Genomic DNA, 22,843 nt, shown 5'->3' with positions numbered 1-22,843 from the left:
TGCAAGGAATGCCACGTTTCTGTATTTCTCTAAAATCAAATTAAACTTGGCTTCAAGGTCTTCACTCTCTCCAGCTGGGGAAGAGCCCAATATCATAATCACTGAGTCTCCCTGTTTCTGTCCCCAAGGCTTTCCTAGGCCCAGGGAGGTGGAGATGTCCTGGTAGGTAGACCATGGTGGGGGCTTTGGTTTCCGCTGTTCCTTCTGCTACCCCACGTGCTAGTCAGGGATGATGCTGAGAGGACCATGGAGAAACTTCTTGGTGCTGTGTCTCTCTCCAGTGACTACAGGTTATCCATGGAGGCCCACACCCAGGCTCTCAAAGCAGGAGTGTTTAGTGTCCAACCTCCGTAGGCTTTCAAGTAGGCTCCCACCTGAGTTCCTACAGGGGTGTTGGGTCAGAGACCCCTGCCACCCTGGAAACCTGCACTTACTACCTCTACATGTGAACACACACACACATATGCATGCACGTGCACACACACACACACACACACACACACACACACACACACACATGCACACACTTCCCCCTCTTGGGGAACCACCAGTGGAGCTGGGCCACACTTTCCTCCTTTAATCCTGAGTAATTCCTAAGTCTGGCTTGTAAACAAAGATCTGAATGAAAAGTCTTTATCCTGGAGCCTAGAAACTTCTCTGTTTTAGACTGTGAAGCACAAAGGGCTGTTTCTTTTCCCCTGAGGACAGGAAGCCCAGAACTTAAAACTCAAGGCCAAGAAGAAAATTACCTTATCGTTCTTTTTTGCTGATAAGGCCACAGCAGTAAAAAGGATAAGACACCAGTTAACTTCTCCGTCACTCTGTTTCCTGGGTGAACACTTGAGCCTGTAGGATTTGTGTGGTGGAGGTGGGGGTGGGCTGGCTAAAAGCATTAACAAAGGAGATTTGGACACTTGATGAAATCTCAAAGGGCAGCTTAGGAGGACAAGCCAGGGAAAGAAACCTGAGCCACGTGCCTGCAGCATTAACTGCAGCAGGTGCCACTGTGTCCTGTGACCATTTGAAATGAGGAAACGGCAATTTGCAAAGACTTCCTGTGCAGCAGTTAGACCAGGACCGGTGTGAGGAGCAGGGCGGCCAGTGCAGGGGCCGATGAGGCTAGCAGGACTGAAGACCACCTGCGCTCCACTCACAAAGCAGTGCAGCCTGGCGTGGGGGCTGCACCCGAGGGGACACATTTTCCTAACTCGTACAGAGGTATCATAGGGCTCTTATGGCCCCACTTAGGAGGGACAGTGGGATAAGGGAATATGCCAAGCCTAGGAAAAGTCTGGGTATTTAGATGACTGTAACGATGGATAAAACTTTATGCCAAGACCCAACCTTATAGTAAAGCTCAAGCGAACAGCAGGGAAACAAAAAGCATGTACACACCTGAACTGAACGCTGATCAGGAGAAGCCAGGGAAGGGAGATCAGGACAAAGTAACCCCTCCTTCCCTCCCCGCCCTCCCCAACCGCCGCCTCCACCCATATAGGCAGTGGTCTTGCACCATGTTAAGAAGTAACCAGGTAACAGGGCTAATATCTATTATCAGTCCAGGCAAATGTGGAGAATTTTAAAAATAAATGCTCACTTAAAGAGTTGGAGTTTCGGGGCGCCTGGGTGGCGCAGTCGGTTAAGCGTCCGACTTCAGCCAGGTCACGATCTCGCGGTCCGTGGGTTCGAGCCCCGCGTCAGGCTCTGGGCTGATGGCTCGGAGCCTGGAGCCTGTTTCCGATTCTGTGTCTCCCTCTCTCTGACCCTCCCCCGTTCATGCTCTGTCTCTCTCTGTCCCAAAAATAAATAAAAAAGAAAACGTTGAAAAAAAAAAAATTAAAAAAAAAAAAAGAGTTGGAGTTTCAAGATGATTAGCACTACCAGACTTCCTTATTTAGTATTGAAGGCAACCCAAAAATTATCTTTAAAAGTGTTCTCCTGTAAGCCTCTTAGAATGGGGGGAATGGAAAAGAAAGATTTTGAGACTCCCCCTCATTACACAAGAATGGCTTTTTACAGGGGCGTCTGGGTATCTCAGTTGGATAAGCATCCGACTTCGGCTCAAGTCATGATCTCATGGTTCATGGGTTCATGAGTTCAAGCCCTGGGGTGCACTCAGAGCCTGGAGCCTGCTTCAGATTCTGTGTCTCCCTTTCTCTGCCCCTACCCTGCTTGTGCTCTGGCTCTCTCTCAAAAATAAATAAATATCAAGAAATTTTTTTCAAGAAAGAATGGCTTTTTACAAATTCACTTGGGAATTATGAATGTAATAACTGTTCGTGGCAGAAAATAATTAGATCCTACTGAATTGCTCTTTCAAAATTGTGTGTATGTGCAACACTACTATTTATGTTTGGTCTTTTCCCCATACACTTGACAATTATGGATAGTCTCAGTCTTTTCCATGTTGGCCCATCTGAGAGGCAAATGATCTTCACTGTATTGTTCTCCATTTCCCTGATGCTAGTGATGTTGAACATCTTTTATATGCTGTCATTTCTACTTTTTCTCTACATACTACTTGTTCATATTCTTTGGCCTTTTTCTAGTGTGTTGTTTGTTCGGTTAGTGCCGATACTCATCCTTTAACTATTATATCTCTTAAAAATCTTTTCTTGGGGTGCCTGGATGGCTCAGTCAGTTAAATGTCCGACTCTTGATTTCAGCTCAGGTCATGATCTCACAGACTGGGCTAACAGTGTGGAACCTGCTTGGGATTCTCTCTCTCTCTCCCACTCTCTCTCTTTGCCTCTTGCCTACTTGCATACACATGCACATGCATTCTCTCCTTCTCTCTTAAAATAAATAAATAAGCTTAAAAATATATATGTTCTTAAAATCTTTGTTATCTGTCCTTTAACATCGTTTATGGTATCTTTTGCCATACAGAAGGCTTGGGTTTTTAGGTAGAGAAATTCATTGTTGATTTTCTTGATGGAATCTTGGATTTTGTGATTTATTTGGGACTGTCTCCTCTATCACCAGATTATAAAAATCTTCTCTTTTATTTTCTTATGGTACTTTCATTGCCTTTAAAAATGTTTGTATCATCAGTGTAGCTTTTATTTATTTGGCATACAATGCAGGGGTAAGACCATTCATTAAAACCACCTAACTGCATTTCCATGCATCCTAGAGAAAAGGGGAGGCTAAGTTCTTTCATCTGTCTAAGAGACAGTGGCAAAAACTCTAAGAGACAGTGGCAAAAACTCTACAAAAGACTAAAGGACACATAACACCAGTCTGTATCCAACAAAGACCATTTGCTCTAGTGGGAAAGCTGTTATGACAACCATATAATCCAAAATTTCTAAAGTGGTTCATATTCGCAATATTCTTTCATATAGACACATGATTACCATCCAACTTTTGATTTGGAAACTGGGGCTAGTATAGTCAATGGGATTGTGTAAACACAAGTAAAACTGGGACTAGTATAGTCAATGGGATTGTGTAAACACTTGCCTTGTCCAAGTAAAAGAGGACAAGGCAAACACCACAGAAGATACATTGAATTCTATGAATTCAGAGGTGCAAGCAACGTTTCTGCCTGGAAATATTAAGGAGAACATTCGAATTGGGCCTTGAATTAGGCAAGTTAGATTTTGAGAGACCAAGATGGTCGAAGAGGTCATTCTAGGCCAAGGTAACATAGGAGCAAGGGTAGAGAAGCAGAGAACCACAGGTTGTGTTTCTGCACTCATGAGCTATCCAATTGTCTGCTATATAGAGAGGTAGCCAGGGATTAAATTAGATGATAGTTTGAGGCTGGAGGATAGAAAACCTTGAATGCCAAGGTAACAAATTTGTGCTTTATTTTCTAGATAATGGATCACCACTGAAGGCTTTATTTTTTTAACAGCTTTACTGAGATCACAAACATACAACTCACCTATTTAAAGTGTACAATTCAGTGGTTTTGGGTACATTCACAAATATGTGCTACCATCACCACAGTCAATTTTAGAACACATTCATCACCTCAAAAAGAGATGTGTACCCTTGGGATGCTTGGGTGGCTCAATCGGTTAAGCGTCCGACTTCAGCTCAGGTCATGATCTTGCGGTTTGTGAGTTTGAGCCCCACAACAGTCTCTGTGCTGACAGCTCAGGGCCTGGAGTCTGCTTTGGATTGTGTCTCCCTCTCTGTCTGCCCTTCCCCCACTGATGTATGTGCATGCTCTCTCTCTCTCTCTCTCTCTCTCTCTCTCAAGAATAAATAAACATTAATTTTTTTTTTAAAAAAGGAACATGTACCCTTTATCTGTTACCCCCTAACCCTCCATCCTCATCCCAAGCCTAAGAAACCACTAATCTATTTTTTATCCTTATAGATTTCCCAGCTCTAGACATTTCATTTAAATAGAATCATATAATATGTGGTCTTTTGTGACTAGCTTCTTGTGTTTGGCATAATATTACCACTAATGGCTAGAGCAGTAGAATTCTCTAATCAAAGTGGCTCTTTAGAAAGAATGTTCTTGATGCAGAATGGTAGAAGGGGGCTGTGAGGCCGGGGAGTGCCATTAGGAGTCCATAATTGTGCGTACCTGTTATGGGGTCTTATGCATGCTCAATAAGCAAGCTTTCTGGCTGCAAGTAAGAAAACACTAAACTATAAATGGCTTAAATAGTAGGGACATAGTATCTTTGTGTGTATGCATGGTTTTTTTCTAATTTTTAAGTTTTTATTTTAATTCTAGTTAGTTAACATACAATGTTATATTAGTTTCAGGTATACAATGTAGTGATTCAACACTTCATACATCACTTGGTTCTTATCACCCATGACAAGTGCACCCCTTAGTCCTCATCACCTATTTCACCCATCCCCACACCCACCTCCCCTCTGGTAACCATCAGTTTGTCCTTTATAGTTAAGAGTCTTGATTAAGAGTTAAGTTTCTTGATTTGTCCCTTTCTCTTTTTTCCCCTTTGTTCATTTGTTTTGTCTCTTAAATTCCACATATGAGTGGAATCATATGGTATTTGTCTTTCTCTGATTGACCTATTTCATTTAGCATAATACACTCTAGTTCCATCCATGTCATTGCAAATGGCAAGATTTCATTCTTTTTTGTGGATGAATAATATTCCATTGTATATATATTCCACATCTTCTTTATCCATTCCTCAGTCGATGGACACTTGGGCTGCTTCCATACCTTGGCTATTGTAAATAATGCTGTTGTAAACACAGGGGTGCGTGTATCCCGTTGAACTAGTGTTTTTGTATTCTTTCGGTAAATACCCAGAAGGGCAATTGCTGGATGATAGATAGGGTAGTTCTATCTTTGACTTTTTTTTTTTTCAACGTTTTTTATTTATTTTTGGGACAGAGAGAGACAGAGCATGAACGGGGGAGGGGCAGAGAGAGAGGGAGACACAGAATCGGAAACAGGCTCCAGGCTCCGAGCCATCAGCCCAGAGCCTGACGCGGGGCTCAAACTCACAGACCGCGAGATCGTGACCTGGCTGAAGTCGGACGCTTAACCGACTGCGCCACCCAGGCGCCCCTATCTTTGACTTTTTAAGGAACCTCCATACTGTTGTCCAGAGTGGCTGTACCAGTTTGCATTCCCCACAACAGTGCACAAGGATTCCTTTTTCTCCACATCCTTGCCAAACGCCTGTTGTTTCTTGTGTTGTTGCTTTTAGCCATTCTGACAGGTAAGAGGTGATATCTCATTGCAGTTTTGATTTGTATTTCCCTGATGGTAAGTGATGATGAATATCTTTTTATGTATCTGTAGACCATCTGGATATCTTCTTTGGAAAAATGTCTGTTCATGTCTTCTGCCCGTTTTTAGACTGCATTATTTGTTGGGATGCCTGTCTGGTTCAGTTGGTAGAGCATGCAGCTCTTGGTCTTGGGGTTTTGAATTTGAGCCCCACATTGGGTGTAGAGGTTACTTAAAAATAAAATCTTTAAAAAAAATTTTAAAATTAATTTGAGTGTTTCTGAGGTGTTGAGTTGTTCTTTATATATTTTGTTACTAACACTTTGCCTTTTAGTTTTGTTGATTGTTTGGATTTAGCAAGATTTTGTTCATTATATTTGTAACTGTTTTTTTTCTTTTGGTAACTGAAATTCCTGAGAGGATTTGACATGAAATTTGTAAATGTTGTTTTAAATGTTTATGAATATTTAGTTAGGTCAATTTATATAAATAGTTACTTGTTAGGGGAATATAATCTTTTAAATTTATAAGTTAATGGAACATGAGTTCAAAGATAAGAGAAAATAATTATTCTTATTTTTATACTTTTGAACATCTATGTTTATGAATAAAACAACTATGTTTACAGGTGATTTTAAGTTTATGGGGGTTTTTTTCTTGAAAGAGTAAGAGAGAGGATGTGTGTGAGGGGGCGCAAGCAGGGGAAGGGCAAAGGGAGAGAGAATCTTAAGCAGGCCCCACACCTAGCACAGAGCTGGACACAGGGCTTAATATCACAACCAGGAGATCATTACCTGAACTAAAATCAAGAATTGGACACTTAAGTGACTGAACTATCCAGGCGCCCCTAAGCTTACATTTTTTTAACTTAAACTTAATTGAATATTGATTCAGACACGTGTTAACATATATATTTCTTTCTGTGCTCCAAATTCTACTTTGGACCTTAAAAACTCAATTTGTAGAGGGGTGCCTGGGTGGCTTAGTCAGTTAAGCGTCTGACTTTGGCTCAGAGTATGATCTCAACGGATCACGGGTTCAAGCCCCACGTTGGCTGTGTGCTGACAGGTCGGAGCCTGGAGCCTGCTTTGGATTGTGTTGTCTCCCTCTCTCTCTGCCCCTCCCCTGCTTGTGCTCTGTGCCTCTCTCTCTCTCTCAAAACCAAATAAACATTAAAAAAAAAAAATTTTTTTTAAACCTCAATTGGTAGTAAAATACCCAACTCATCTAGGTTTTTAGGGACTACTTTAGTTTTAAAACTGGAAGTCCCACATCCTGGGAAGCTTAGCAAACTGGGGCAGGAGGTTACCGTTATTGGCAGACAATCCTCTGACCTTCACAACAGCCATGTGGCAACCTGGTGTGAAATCTGCATGCAGGGTTTTTGTTCCCATTAACAGAAGCAGCAGCTGGGCTCAGAGATGTTAACATGTTTTGGCCAAGGCCATAGTTTGGTTTATAATTTATCCATCTTTCTCACGTCCTTTTTCTACTTAATGTGATTGGTTGATTTATTTCTGAGGTCTTTCCTCCCTCCCCAGTGGAGAACTTGTTTTTTTCTTTCTAGAAATGAGTTTTATTTTCACCTGGAGGAGCCATGGTCTAGGATTAACTTCAGCAGTAACCCCTAGAAATTCTTTTGTAGAGACATTCAGGGAGGTTGCCTTAGTCTTTGTAAGATGGGTAGAAACAAAGGTTATGAAGATGTTCAGTGCATGGATTACTGTGCATTTTAAAAATTATTTTGCTGATTATTTAAAATATATTAATATTGGGACACCTGGGTGGCTCAGACGGTTAAGTGTCCAATTCTTGATTTTGGCTCAGGTCATGATCTCATGGTTTGTGAGTTGGAGCCCCATGTTGGACTCTGCACTGGTGATGTAGAGCCTGCTTGGGACTCTCTCTGTCTCTTTCCATCTCTGTCTGTCTCTCTCCCACTTGGTCTCTCTCTCTCTCTCTCAAAATAAACAAATAAACTTAAAAAACATAGTAAAATAAAATACGTTACAACTTATAGTTAGCTTTTCAATGATGGTTTTATTGGGATATAATACATACACCATAAAATTCACTCATTTATGCTCTTAGCCCCTATTCTTAGAGTCAGGGAAATGCAAATTAAAGTAAAAGTGATGTGATGAGCACTGAGTGATGTATGTAAGTGTTGAATCACTAAATTGTACATCTGAATCTAATACTACACTGTATGTTAACTAACTCGAGTTTAAATAAGACTTAAACAAAAAAATAAATGACATGACATATAATATACTCTACTGCTCTTCCAAAAAATAAAAGGCAAAAGTGAAATACCAATTTTTACCCATCAGAATGGTAAAATGTAAAAAAAAAAAAAAGTGATTACTATTCAGTGATGGCAAAGATGTGGGAGAATGTTTAGTCTCAGATATTAATGGTTGAAGTATGACTTGCTTCAGCTTTTTTGAAAATGATCTGAAAATATCTATTACTACTTTAAATACACAAAAAACTGAAACAATAATTTCACTTTGGACAATTTATTTCATAGAACTAAAATTATGAAAGGATAAGGATATTTATTGCAATATCTCTTTTGACAAAACAAACAAATATCTGGGGAAAAAACCCTTTGTCCATCAGAAGGGAATGATTGAGCAACATGGTTGGCCATACCACGAATGAGTTCGAGCACTCTTCCCCAAACTTAAATCAGTCTTACGCCATTAAAATATTTTTATTTGACTTGGCTCCAGGATTCTACAGAGAAACAGAATTAATAGGATTCATATTTACATTATATATGCATTAATAGTATACATATATGTGCATATATACATAATAGGATACATATACACAGAATATTTATTATGAGGAATTGGCTTACATGATTATGGAGGCTACGCAGTCACACGCTCTATCATCTGCAAGCTGTAGACCCAGGAAAGCCTGTGGTATAGTTCTGAGAAGCAGGAGAGACCATGGTGTAAGTCTCAGTCTCAGGGCAGGAGAATACCAGTGACCCAGGTCATCAGGCGGAGTGAGACCAAATTCTCCCTGCCTCCGCCGTTTTGTTCTAATCCCTCAACAGATTGTATGATGCTCACCCACGTGGCAGAGGGCCATCTGCTTTACTCAATCTATAGATTCAAATGCTAATCCCACCCAGAAACATTCTCACCGACACACCCAGAAATAATGTTTAGCCAAATAACCAGGCACCCCATGATCCAGTCAAGTTGACATAAAATCAATCAGTACACGTATATTTGTTATAAAATGAAGTTTTATAGTACCACAGTCAACAGAAAACCAGGATTACTTACTATGCCTTGAAAATATCTGTAATATTAAATCAAAGACAACAAAAGGATGTTACTCATTCCTAGTTAGATAGCATGGCCTATCAAAGATTCTAATCCTGAGCCCAGCGATCTACAAAAAAAGTGAAATGTCAAGTGTCAGAAATACTAAAGACACACACTGCATGATTCAGGGTTATTTAATGTCCCTCATAGGCTATATTAGCTCCTTGGAGTCCACAGTACTGATCATTCCGAACTTCTATAAACATATAGGAGATTCTTATTTTCGACCTGAAGGGGTATTCACAATTTATTAGATAAAAAAAGCAAGTTGTAAAGTAATGTGTGTTAATTCAACGTTTATATAACAGGCAAAGTCAAAAGAAACCCCTGTGTGTGGATTGTTGCTTGTCTTGGTGTGCACATGGAGAAGTGGATGAATATCTCAAGTATAACCATAGGAAATGACCATTTTTATAAGTTAAAAATGATCTAAACCTGGATATTAATACAACTCCACCTAATAAACCACCAAGGCTGTTGACATTGATTATGGGAAGGAGTAATAGAAAGTCTTATAAGTCTTTTATTATATTGCTTTTAATTATGAGCATATATTACTTTTGAATTTTTCACAATTCTAAGAAAACCATTCCAAAAGAAATCAAAAGAAAGAGAGCACATAGCGCAAGCCATCAAAAGCTGTGAATAAAGCTGCAAGTCTTTAGTTATATGTCGGTGACATCTCAGTAAAGCTTTGGGGAGGGGAAGCTTTAGATCCTTGGGTAGATCACATATCATTAATCCACCTCAGCACTATTGACATTTGGGACCAGATAATTAAGATGTTGAAATAACTCGTAAGAGCATAATAGTAACACACCTGCAGGTGGTCTTTCTATTTGGATGAGGATAGAAACCTTAAGTCCCAGGGATGAAATTCCATCAGTAGTGAAGGACTTGGGGGCATCGAGGCCACTTCCTCCGTTGTGAGGGGTTGTCCCGTGTAGTATAGGATGTTTAGCAGTATCCCTGGATTCTACCTACCCATGATAGTAGCACCACCCATCCCCAGTCAAATGACAGCCAGAAATGTCTACACAAGTTGCCAGACATTCCCTGGGGGCAGAATCAGCCCAGGGTGAGAACCACTGCTCTAGTTTTCAATTTCTCATTACTGATGGGACACCTTGAACCAAGTTCCCTTAAAGATATAACACTGTCTGATTTCACCAATATGGAATCTATGAATGTTTTCCAGAAGCTGTTTTCCTCCAGAGCCACTAGAGGGGACACTCTGCAACACAAAGGACAGAAGAGACCTTGGGGAACCTTGTTTTCCTCTACTTGTGGACTTTGTTGTCTCTGATTTGGAGGGCCCAGCCTTTAATAAATAGTCTTTGATGTTGAGAGCTATAACCTTTACCCACAAGGCATGTAGAGCTGTTTGCCTTGTGGTTTGTGCCATAAAAGTCGGTGTTTTTAGATATGGTGGAAGAGAGTGAAGTGTTCTTTGCTTCTTTAAACATTCTTCATAAAGCAGTCAGATGAATAATATTACTAAAAAGAAGTTTTGTGTCTCCATGAAGAGAGCCCATGGGACAACCAGGAGAGGAGGTCAAAGACTGAGTTCTCTTCCTGGTCCTGCCACTTCCAGGCTGTGAGACATTGGCCAAGTCTCTTAACCTTTCTGGTTAGATATAGCAGCTAAGGAGATAAACCGAGAGATTAAGGTCACACATGGAATTATATGGTCAAGCAAGGGTTTGGATCTGACCTGTCAATTCCATGGAATACTTGTGAAAATCAAATGAGGTGGTGTATGTGAAAGAGCATTGAGGAATAGAAAGCCCCTTACAAGTCCAGGGTGTGGATTTTCAGGTATTATGAGGGCAAAAGGAGATGGTGACTAAGAGTGAGCATGGGGGGGAGGGGTGCATGGGGGATGGGTGGAGGAGGTCCGCAAAGGCAACAGCAATAATCCTCCACCAACTCTTATAAATTATAGAAAAAGGCCTTAACGCCCCCAAATCCTTCACTGCTGATGGAACTTCATCCCTGGGACTTAAGGTTTTGATCCCCATCCAAATGGACAGACCACTTTATGCTCTTAGGAGTTGCTTGAACACCTTAATGAAAGTGAAAGATCTAGTCCAACACTTGTTTCTCAGACTTTAAAAATCCTGAACCACAGTGACAAATATGTTTCACAGAGAGACCCAGCTCGCACCCATATTATAAAACCAAAACAAAAGTCTTGTAATGTACTTGAATTCTTCTGTTTTATTTTGTCACTTGAAGCTCGCGCTGGTTCTGACCCAATAAATAGTGGATACTGACCTGCAGTTTTAAAAACACTGTCCTAGAAGTTTTTGTGGAGGATGGAGTCCTGGTCCTAGGCTGGGGAAGAAACAGGAGATACGACCACCAAACATTACTCAGGGAGCCTCAAGGATGAATTCTATTACAATTTTCTAGGAGCTGATTCTTTGGGGAATGGTTCAGGAAGAGGAAATGAAAACAATAATCCCAAATTCATCTAAATGAATGAGGATGGGCCACTGAGCAGTAGCCTCCCAGCTGGATTCTCAGAGGTCATGATCTAAACCCCGCTCCATTAACATGAAGTATAGATAGGTATAATATAACCAACACCATAATAAAAATTAAAACCCAACATTTATTGAGCCCTTATCAGATGTTGCACTGAGCACTTTATGTGAATGGTGATACAAACAAAGTTTGAGAGTTCCCTGGTTTTCTTTTTGTCCTGAACGCTAAAAAGAATTCTGGCTTTGCCTGTCCACTTTCTTCCCCTTACCTATCAGAAGAACAGGACAGAAATAGAAGAATTAGAGCAGCATTGGTTAGGGTGGGAGAAAAACTTGCTAGGGAGCTTGGGAGAAAGAAGGCAAGGCCAAAGCTATTGGGTATAAGGAGTTTGGATAAGACGGGGAAAAGGATGTTAAGAAGGCTTGCAGGGGGCTCTATATGGTGCTTGAGAAATGCAAGTATTGAATATGAGTTAATTTGAAATTATTTTTTGGTGACTGGACTGGGTTTCTTAGATTGTAACATCACCCTGAGACTGGCCCATGTGGGTTATGGTCTCAAGAGGGTCACATAAGCATTATCTTATTTAATTTTCATAACAAACCCAGCAGGTGGTATTATTATTTCCTTTTTTTCCAGATTAAGAAAATAAAGGAGGCTGATACAGGCTAAGTAACCTTAAAGTCATATAACTAAGAAATAGTGGAGCCAGTACTGAAACTTAGGTCTTTCAACCTCCAAAGCTCTTAACAAGTCCATGAACAAAGATTATTTCCAATATAAATAATATCAATTAAGAATAAAATAGGATAGGATTTAACGAAAGGAATATAAGACTTGTACGCCAAAATGGTAAAACATTGTTGAGAGAAAGTAAAGATCTAAATATATGGAAAGGCTTCCCAGTTTCACGGATCAGAAGACTTAATATTGTTAAAATGGGAATACTCCCTAAACCGATCTACAGGTAGAACACAGTCTCTGTCAAAATCCCAGCTGGAATAGGGGCGCCCGGATGGCTCAGTTGGTTAAGTGACCGACTTTGGCTCAGGTCATGATCTCATGGTTGGTGAGTTTGAGCCCCGCATTGGGCTCTGTGCTGATAGCTCAGAGCCTGGGGCCTGCTTCCGATTTTGTGTCTCCCTCTCTCTCTACCCCTCCCCTGCTCACGCTCTGTGTCTCTCTGTCTCTCAGTAATAAATAAACGTTTAAAAAACAATTAAAAAAAAAAACCCAGCTGGATTTTTTGTAGAAATTGAGAAGATAATCCTAGAAATCAAATAGAAATGCAAGGGATCCAGACTGGCCAAAACAGTCTTTTTTTTTCTTAATTTTTTTTTTTTTAACATTTATTTATTTTTGAGACAGAGAGAGAGCATGAACAGGGGAGGGTAAGAGGAAGAGGGAGACATAGAATCTGAAACAGGCTCCAGGCTCTGAACTGTCAGCACAGAGCCCGACGCGGGGCTCGAACTCACGGACCATGGGATCATGACCTGAGCCGAAGTCGGACACTTAACCGACTGAGCCACCCAGGCGCCCCTGTGTTGTCATTTTAAATATTTGTTCTGCTTTCATGGACGTTGAAATAAATCTGGCTTATAAAATAAACTTGTTTTACAGAGGCACACTATTTATAAATGTATTCTGTCTATATTAAGGTTAAGTAGTAAGAATATAAATCTGTGGTTTATTATATTCAGTTATTACTCTTATTATTTCTTAAATGTTTATTTTTGTGTGAGAGAGAGAGTGAGGGAGAGGGAGAGCATGAGCGGAGAAGGGGCAGAGAGAGAGGGGGACAGAGGATCCCAAGCGGGCTCTGTGCTGATAGCTCAGAGCCTGGGGCCTGCTTCCGATTTTGTGTCACCCTCTCTCTCTACCCCTTCCCTGCTCACGCTCTGTGTCTCTCTGTCTCTCAGTAATAAATAAACGTTTAAAAAACAATTAAAAAAAAAAACCCAGCTGGATTTTTTGTAGAAATTGAGAAGATAATCCTAGAAATCAAATAGAAATGCAAGGGATCCAGACTGGCCAAAACAGTCTTTTTTTTTTCTTAATTTTTTTTTTAACATTTATTTATTTTTGAGACAGAGAGAGAGCATGAACAGGGGAGGGTAAGAGGAAGAGGGACAGAATCTGAAGCAGGCTCCAGGCTCTGAGCTGCCAGCACAGAACCCGATGAGGGGCTCAAACCCACAGACCGCGAAATCATGACCTGAGCCGAAGTCAGACGCTTAACCGACTGAGCCACCCAGGCGCCCCCAAAACAGTCTTGAAAAAGCACAAAGTTGGACTCATCCTCTCTGATTTCATACTTATTATGAAGCTATAGTAATCAAAACAGTGTGGTGCCAGCATAAGAACAGACAGATCCATGGAATAGAATTAAGAGTCCAGAATTAGCAAATATTTATAGTCAGTTGATTTTTGACAAAGGGGCCGAGACAATTAAATGTGGGAAAGAATGGACTGTTTTTAAAATAAGCTTTGAGGGCACCTAGGTGGCTCAGTCAGTTAAGTGTTCAACTTCGGCTCATGTTATGATCTCACAGTTCATCAATTTGAGCCCTGCATCAGGCTCTGTGCTGACAGCTTGGAGCCTGGAGCCTGCTTTGGATTCTGTGCCTCCCTCTCACTCTGTCCCTCCCCCACTTATGCTCTTTCCCTCTCTCTGTCTCTCAAAAATAGTAAATAAATAAAATTTATAAATAAATAAAATAAAGTAAAATAAAATAAACTTTGTATTTTAGAACAGTTTTAGATGTTTAGAGTTCTTGTGAAAATAATTTTTCAACAAATGATTCTGGATATCCACAGGAAAAGAATGACTTTGGATCCCTACCTTATACTATATAAAGTGGATCATAGACCTACATGTGAGAACTATAACTATTAATCTATTAGGGGTGCCTGGGTGGCTCAGTTAAACGTCCAATTATTGATTTTGGCTCAGGTCATGATCTCACGTTTGTGAGATTGAGCCCCACGCTGAGCGTAGAGTCTGCTTAGGATTCTCTCTCTGCCCCTCCCCTTTTCCCCTCAAAATAAGTAAATAAACATTTTTTAAAATAAAATAATACTGGGGCGCCTGGGTGGCTCAGTCGGTTAAGCGTCCGACTTCGGCTCAGGTCACGATCTCGCGGTCCGTGAGTTCGAGCCCTGCGTCGGGCTCTGTGCTGACTGCTCAGAGCCTGGAGCCTGTTTCACATTCTGTGTCTCCCTCTCTCTCTGACCCTCCCCCATTCATGCTCTGTCTCTCTCTGTCTCAAAAATAAAATAAACGTTAAAAATAAATAAATAAATAAATAAATAATAAAATAAAATAAAATAAAATAATACTGGGGCACCTGGGTGGCTCAGTTAGTTGGGCATCCGACTTCAGCTCAGGTCATGATCTCAAGGCTCGTGAGTTTGAGCCCCATGTCAGGCTCTGTGCTGATAGCTTGGAGCCTGGAGCCTGCATCTCCCTCTTTCTCTGCCCTTCTCCCGCTCATGCTCTGATTTTCTCTCTCAAAAATAAATAAACATTAAAATTTTTTTTAAATAAAATAAAACTATTACTCTATTAAAAGAAAACTTGGGTATAAATCTTTATGACCTTGGATTGGACAATGGTTTCTCAGATTTGACACCAAAAAGCACAAGTGATATAACAGAAGATTCATAAAGGGAATTCATCAATATTAAAAACGTTTCTCCTTCGAAGAATATCATAAATAAAGTGAAATGACAACCCACAGACAGGGCGATAATATTTATAAAGCATATTTCTGATACGGGATTTGTATCCAGAATGTATAAAGACAAATAATCCAATTTAAAAATGGACAAAGGATTTGAACAAACAGTTCTCCAGAGAAGACATGCAAATGACCAGTAAGCCCATGAAAAGATGCTCAACATCATTAGTCATTAGGGGGATGTAAATCACAAGCACAATGAGATAGCACATCAAAACCACTGGGATGGCTAGAATCAAAAAGATAGACAAGAATTGTGTTGTGAGGATGCGCTGAAATCAAAACTCTCACACATGGCTGGTGGGAATGTAAAATGGCGCACTTTGGAAAACAGTCTGACAGCTCCTCAAGATGTTAAACAGGATGCTCGCTTCGCAGCCCATGTACTAAAATGTCAAACATCAAGTCACCTTACAACGCAGCCCAGCACTTCTACTCCTTGGTATCCACCCAAGAGACATGAAAACATACGTCCACACAAAAGCTTGTACTGGAATATTCATGGAAACATTATTCACAACAGTCAAAAATGGAAACAACTCAAATGTCCATCATCTGATGTATGGATGAACAAAATGTGGCACATCCACACAATGGGATATTATTTGGGCCTAAAAAGGAATGGAGTACAGGGGTGCCTGGCTGGCTCGGTTGGTGGAACATGCAGCCCTTGATCTTGGGGTCATGGTTCCCAGCCCCATGCTAGGTCTAGAGCTTACTAAAAAAAAAGTTAAAATAAATAAACAAACAAACTGAAAAAGGGGAATGAAGTACGGATATATTCTACAACATGGATGAATTGTGAAAATATTATGCTAAGTGAAAGAAGCCAGACACAAAAGGCCACATACTATATGATCCCATTTATATGAAATGTCCGGAAGATGCAAATCTATAGAGACAGAGAGAAGGTTAATGTTTCCCTAGGACAGGGGGGTGAGGGGTGGCGTGAGTGAGAGTGACTACTAATGGGCATGTAGTTTCTTTCTGGGGTGATAAAAAAGCTTCTAAAATTAGATTACAGGTCACACAATTCTGTAAATATACTAAAATCCATTGACTTGTACACTTTAAGTGGGTTAACCTTATGGTATGTAAATTATATCTTAATAAATTGTGTTTTTAAAAAGTGCATGAGATGAAAAAAATTGGAGGCAGCAAGTACAGAAAAGTCTTTGAGGAATTTCTTGAACCTGTAAAGGTTTTATTGATGTATTTTTTGATTACCAGTATATAGCTGCATTTGTTGTAACAAAGGATTCTCTAGATGGGGTAGAGGTTAGGGGGTGTCACTGTACTTACTTCTCTGGGTCCCCCAGTAGATGTTTTGCCCAATTCTGATTTTATCCTATTAGGATCAATCCCAGAACACACAGTGCCAGGCTTTGTATCTCACTGAAGCTTACTCATCATTTCCCCTTTTTTTCCTTTTGTCTTCACATTATCCTGGCCCCACAAGGTAGAATGAAAAAATAATAAGCCTCTCTTTGTCTTATTAGAGAAATAAACACCTGTGTTTGTGAAGCAAGCAAGGCCACCAAGCCTTTGGGGAAGCAGAGTGGGGAGATGCCCAAAAGGCATTTTCTACAGAGAACCAAGGGGAAAAAAAAAACAAACCCCAAGCCTTCTGCCAAAAATGCCTGGAACTTAAAGTGCTCTCCTCAGCCCAAGGTCAGGCTCTGTGTGGATGTTGACAATGACCCTGATCAGTTGTTGCTGCTCCCTTAATTAAAAGCATGTGGCTTCCTCTCTTCCAAAATTCACCTTTGCTAATTCCACCTGCTTGGGGAGTCAGAACCCACAGCACAAGTTTAATTCCTCAGAGTGGCAACTGGCAGAACTCCCAGGAACAAGGTGGCAACACTAGGTCCCCAGCTACCAGAGGCATCGATCTCCTGAGCCAGGGAGAGGGGTCTCATAACCACAGTGGGGAGGAAAGCCATGGAGTGGCATTATTGAGGAGGCCACTGACATCTCCCTCCCTATTCTGCAAGGGGCTGGAAATTCCTGGCATTTGTCTTCCTCTTGGAATGTGACATTTACTCTAGGAGAACCATGGAAAAGTACAAACCACAATCATAAAGCCCAGAAGGAGAAGGTACCTCCAAGGTCATCTTTATCCTGGGCCCAGATACCCCCATAAGCAGATGTTCTCCTCTGGCCAACCCACCTCACCTTGGCTTGAACACAGCCACTGATAGGACTCGCACTCTGTCTCAGAAAGGCAGCTGATTCCTGGTAGAGCAGTGCTAAGGGCAGTCACTGCCCCTGTCAGGTCCAGCTCTGTCCCTGTCACCTCCAGCCCCGCCTTGTACTTGAAACACGCCTTTGTTCTAACTCCTTCTCTAGGCCTTGGAGTCTTTGAGAGCTATCTTGTTTTTCTTCGCTCTAGTCTCCTTGCCTGTCCCAGACAAGCAGTGCCTTTAGCTGCACTGACCCCCCACGTATCCCCATGAGTCCAGGAGGCAACAAAGACAATACTGGGCCTCAGCCCCTCTGAGATACCCAGTGCACGGTTCTCCCACACCCTGCATCCACCACACGCCGCCAGACATCCCTGACTTTGTCTCCCCATCCTAGCTTCTTACTCCCACTGGGACCTGACAATGAACCTGCCTTCCTGACCACTCTGGCTATCCCAGACCTTGTGTTGACCCATTGAGAGGACATGAGGCCTACTTCCCTAGACAGACCATCCCTAATTCCACTACTTCCTTGTGGAATGGTTTCAAGCCCCATCATTACCCTTTGCTCACCTGAACAGGCTGCCCTTGGTCATTGTTCACACATTCACTTCAGCCACTCAGCATGGTGATTCAGAACACAGGATTTGAGATCAGATGATCCAGGCTCTGCCATTAACTAGTGTGAGACTTTAGAGAAGTCTCTTAATCTCTCTGAGCATCATTTTCCCATCAATAGAATAGGGAAGAATAATAGTACCTAACCTCATAGCTTTGTCATGATGATAACAATAAATGAAATCATCTTTGTAAAGCACTTAGCACAGAGGCTTGAACATTCAGTGCAAGTATTCAGTATATGTTTTCTGCTATTTTATTCTAAAATTATCATCTAGGGGCACCTGGGTGGCTCATTCAGTTAAGTATCCGACTCTTGATTTTGGCTCAGGTCACGGTCTCATGGTTCATGAGATCAAGCCCCAAGTCAGGCTCCACGCTGACAGCATGGAGGCTGCTTGGGATTCTCTCCCCTGCTCTCCCTCTGCCCCCTCCCTATCCCCTCCCCGCTCATACATGTGCACGTGCTCTCTCTCTCTCTCAAAAATTTTAAAAAGAATTATCATCTAAATGTATCAAAATTCATTCATTCACCATATATTTACTGAGTCCCATGCCAGCACTGGGATATAAAAACCCTTTTAAAGAATGGTCCTCTCTTAAATCCAGGAGGTGCAGGCTCACACTGGCACTCAGAGACAAGGAGCTGAGGTCCAGGGCCATGGCATAAAGGCACTGACCACCAGATACTGTCTAGGGAATGTGACAAGAGCACCTTCCATCTCTTCATATGTCTTTTAATACCGTCTCGACTCTCTGGTTAACACAGCACCACAAGGAAAAGGGGGAATGCCAGAGGGAGAGGTAAGAAATCCCCAGAGAAACGCCCTCTTCTGCTTCTCTCTTTGACAGAGAGTGGCCATGCCTCTGTCATGCAGGAGGGTGACGTCCCTTGGGGGAGGCCTTGTTGAATCTGCCTGGGACTGTTCCGGAAGTAGGAAGGGCGGCTGGGGGTGGAGAGACAGCAGGAATGTTCTCCTGGCTTGCTGCTCTGTACAGGCGAGTGTGCCGAGAGGAGGGCCTCTGGACATCAAAGGTTCCTTTTGTCCCCTTCCGAGTGGCAGGGCAGCCAGGCCGCTGGCGATGACTCAGGCCTGGCCCTGACGTCACCCACGCCCGGCCACTGGCCTCCCTCTGCAGCCAGGAAACTGGCTGGGGAGTGGCACTTGCAGCTGCAGCAAATCTCAAAATAAGGAGGCAACTGCCTCTCTCCTCCTCCTCTCCATCTCCTCACAACACACCTTTCTTTTCGTCTTCTTTTTCTTTTCTTTTTTTTTTTTTAGCCTTATGGAAGGTTTTGCTTGTAGATCAACTTTCAAAATGTAGGAAGTCAGAATGGGTGACATCATCAGAAAAATATGTGGAGCTGATCTCAACAAGAAGTGAAGAACCCAGAGCAAGAAAGCGGTTTTAACTCCTGAGCCCAGGGAGTTGGCAGCGTTTGGGTTTCAGAGGAGCCAGCATCTCCGAGTAAGTGAAGGCCCACCCCTGCCCCTCTCACTCAGCACCCTACACTGTGTGGCGCCATCTTGTTTCCTGACACCTGCGGGTTGGCAGGCCGCAGCCCAGAGGGAGGTGGTGGGACTACATTTGGGAGGCCCTCCAAATATAGCACCAAAGCGATTTTATCTGATCTCTCTCTTTTCACAGGACCAGACAAGAATGTATTTCCTCTCAAAAAAAAAAAAAAAAAAAAAAAAAAAAAATATATATATATATATATATACATACACATAGGCTGAAACCCTGGGGGAAATGGCTCAAGTCGTGCCTTCCCCGGTCAACCTTCTTGTTTTGTCTCCTCTTCCTCCTCCCGGAGCCCTGGTGCTCTGTTTTGGACTGCCAGAATGTTTGTTCAGAGTTCTGAACTCTTTGCTTCCTGGATCTTAAACCGAGTAATCAGACATAAAAAGAAAGCCTGTTCTAGGCAAATACGTCCCCTATGTCGTCCACTTGTAGTTTTGCACTTAACCTGGTAAAAGATGGCAGGTCTCATAAGAAAACATCCACAACCTGCCGCCTTCACAGAGCGTGTTTCTGGTTGCTTCTGATTGTTTTGGTGCGCGCACCTCCATTGTTTCATCACCGTGTTTATAGAGTGCTTATTTTAATTCCTGCTTGGGCTATTGCATCTGGAATGATACTAAACACAAAGACAGATCTAGTGTATCTCTGATATCTGTTTTAATGTCACCTAAAAAACTTAAGTCTTTGCATAGCCTATAATTTTACGAGCTCTGGAAGTTCCTAACCAAGAAAGTTAAGTTCCTGAGAGAGAAGTTTAAATGTGTACATAAGAACTGCAGAGCACATAGGCATAGAAATCATACCCAGTGCTCCTAGCCTCCAGTGTCATCCCCTGAGTCAGCATTTAGTCTTTGAATAGCTTACTTAGCAGAGTAGAATTTTTCTTTATAAATTCTGTTTTATAATGATTAGAGGGGGGTGTATTAAAAAAATAAATCTTATTTTAAAGGCAACGGAGAAGCTTGTCATTCACTGGAAAACAGTGGCAAATTCCTTTGTAGTCTGACAACACTCTTGGAAAGCAACCCTGTATTTGTTTTGTAATTCTAATATATTCATTTTGTACATCTTACGTTTACTTTTTGTTTTAATTTAATGCATCAGGTTGTCGATGTGAGATTCTGCTAAATTACTGTTCTTCTGGCTGTAAGATCTGAATGCTGTGACCACTAATTTGGTGAGTGTCATTTGTCCCTAATGGCTGCTTAAATTTAAATTCACTAATTCTGTTCTCTTGGTTTATAGTAAAATTTAAGGAAAGGGGAGAAGGCATGGGAACTTCCGCACACACACAAAAACAACTACATCAAAAAGGACATGTAAGTGTTAGGATATGCTAATTGCTATAGTAGACTGAAAAATGTATAATGGCTTAAACACAACAGAAGTTTATTTCTTGCTCACGTGACAGTATAGTGGGGCAACTCTCTTTCACACATGCATTCAGAGATACAGATGGAAAGAGTCTCCACCTTCTGCAGCATGTGATTTTCAAGGCCATCAGGACTGTCTCCACTCCCCAGTGAAAGAGAAGAAGAGTGTGAATAAGAGCACAGGGGAGGTTTTCACAGACCATGCCTAGAAGGGATGTACAACACTTCTATTCACATTTGGTTGACTAAAACTCAGTCACATGACCATGGCTAACTGCAAAGGGATCTGGGAAATGTAGTTCCCAGGGAGGCAGCCACTTCCCAGCAATGGTCTAGAGAGTTTCTGGATAAGAGGTTTTCCTCTCTGGCACAGCATAATAAAGAGCTTAGAGATGCTCAAGGATAAGATAGCAGAATGAATTAGTGGGAGAAGCAAAAAATTATCAGGTATTTAGTATTCCCTGACTGACTCTCTTAGGTAAAATCTAGCCATATGGGCAAGGGGCAGTGGGTGAGATTTTTCAAGATGCCTCTGTTCTTTCCAACCCTGAGCCTTTCTATGAGCACTACCATGCTGCCAGTGACCAGTACATGAGGAAGGACATTCTTTCCCTTATTTTCCCCTCCAGGATCCTCTTGGTCTAGGATCATTCTGGCATTGTTTCCTGCTTCTGGGTGTAGTCATGCTAGTTGGAATTGTCCAACAGAATTCTGTTCCCCCAACTTTGAGCCCCAGTAGTCTATTGGAAAGCTCGTGGTTTCTTTAGCTCATGGTTCTGTCTGCTTCTGGGAACTTTGGGAAGCTATCCTGCCTGATCTACTCCAGATCTTGGCAAGTGTTTTAATCTTAGGTGTGTGATCGGGGTAAGGGGTAGGATCCCTGACTGAAATGAGATCTTCAAACCAAGTTATTAGAGAAACATTTAAAAATAGATTTAAAAGGCTCAGGCTGGAGAGATTAGTGCAACCCTAAGGATTTGATACATAATTCTAGTTTTTTCTTTTCAGGGAAAGTTTAAAAACATGTACTGAAATAATGAGTGGTAAGGGTGTAATCCCTGTTTAGGGAACTCTGAGCTAATTTTATGTTTTATGTAGCTGTTTCACCATTGTTGGTCTTAGTGCAGAATTCCCCTGCTGGTAAATATCAGAAACCATATGGTGGGTACCTTATGATGCCCCAAAGGCAGCATAAAGACCTCCAGTAAAAACGGACTTCACATGCTTGCTTCAGCAGCGCATATACTAAAAATGGACTTTGCCTGAGTCTTTGCCTGAAATAGTTCTGTAGTTCTGTTGTCAATATCTGGCTAGATACCCTGGTTTCTGATTGTATTTTGCCCCTGGACTTGACATTTCTGAGGCCCACACCCACACCCTGAAGAGCACACATTGTCCATTGTGTGGGAAGGCAGCTACTGGCCAGTTTGACACAGCCTCTAGGGCTCTCATGGAGACTGGTGCCTGGCCTAGTCTCCTATCACTGCTGCCTCACCTCTACCGCTGCCCAGTGCTCTCACATCAGGAATGGTCTAAGGAGAAGTGGAGTAAAGTAAGTTGAATTGTTGCAAAAATGCTTCAGTCTCTCAGAGTTAATTTGCTGTGCCTTGGGTTTGTCCTGGAAGTATCTACTGAACTGAAAGCTGGCTGGGCTGGTGGAGGAAGCTAAAGATAAGACCAAGTTGAATGGGCCTGCTTAGAAGGGTGCAGCCAAAGGAGTAAGTTGAGAACAAATGCTAGGTTTCAAAAGCTAGAGCCAGGTGGGGATGATCTGTTGCTGGAAACCCCTGTCTAATGGAGTCAGCCAGGAAGGGCAAGGCCAAAGGCCATTCAAGAAGGAAAGATGTCACGGTCCATTTACTTGGGAGACTCAGCTGTC

At 41.9% G+C, this 22,843-nt stretch overlaps 1 protein-coding gene across 5 annotated transcripts in view; it reads left to right on the top strand.

Annotated features, from left to right (window-relative positions):
* Nucleotides 1-22,843, top strand: part of ZBTB38 (zinc finger and BTB domain containing 38) — a 141,871-nt gene that overhangs the window by 40,491 nt on the left and 78,537 nt on the right. For all 5 annotated transcript variants that reach the window (XR_007457550.1, XR_007457549.1, XM_049629750.1 and 2 more), the window contains exons 3-4: nt 19,348-19,534; nt 20,696-20,768. The gene's annotated coding sequence lies outside the window, so the exon portion shown is untranslated. The remainder of the gene's footprint in view (nt 1-19,347; nt 19,535-20,695; nt 20,769-22,843) is intronic.

The sequence above is a fragment of the Panthera uncia genome, chromosome C2 (genome assembly GCF_023721935.1).
Source record: "Panthera uncia isolate 11264 chromosome C2, Puncia_PCG_1.0, whole genome shotgun sequence".
Lineage (NCBI taxonomy): Eukaryota > Metazoa > Chordata > Mammalia > Carnivora > Felidae > Panthera > Panthera uncia.
This window is presented reverse-complemented; position numbering and strand designations above follow the sequence as displayed.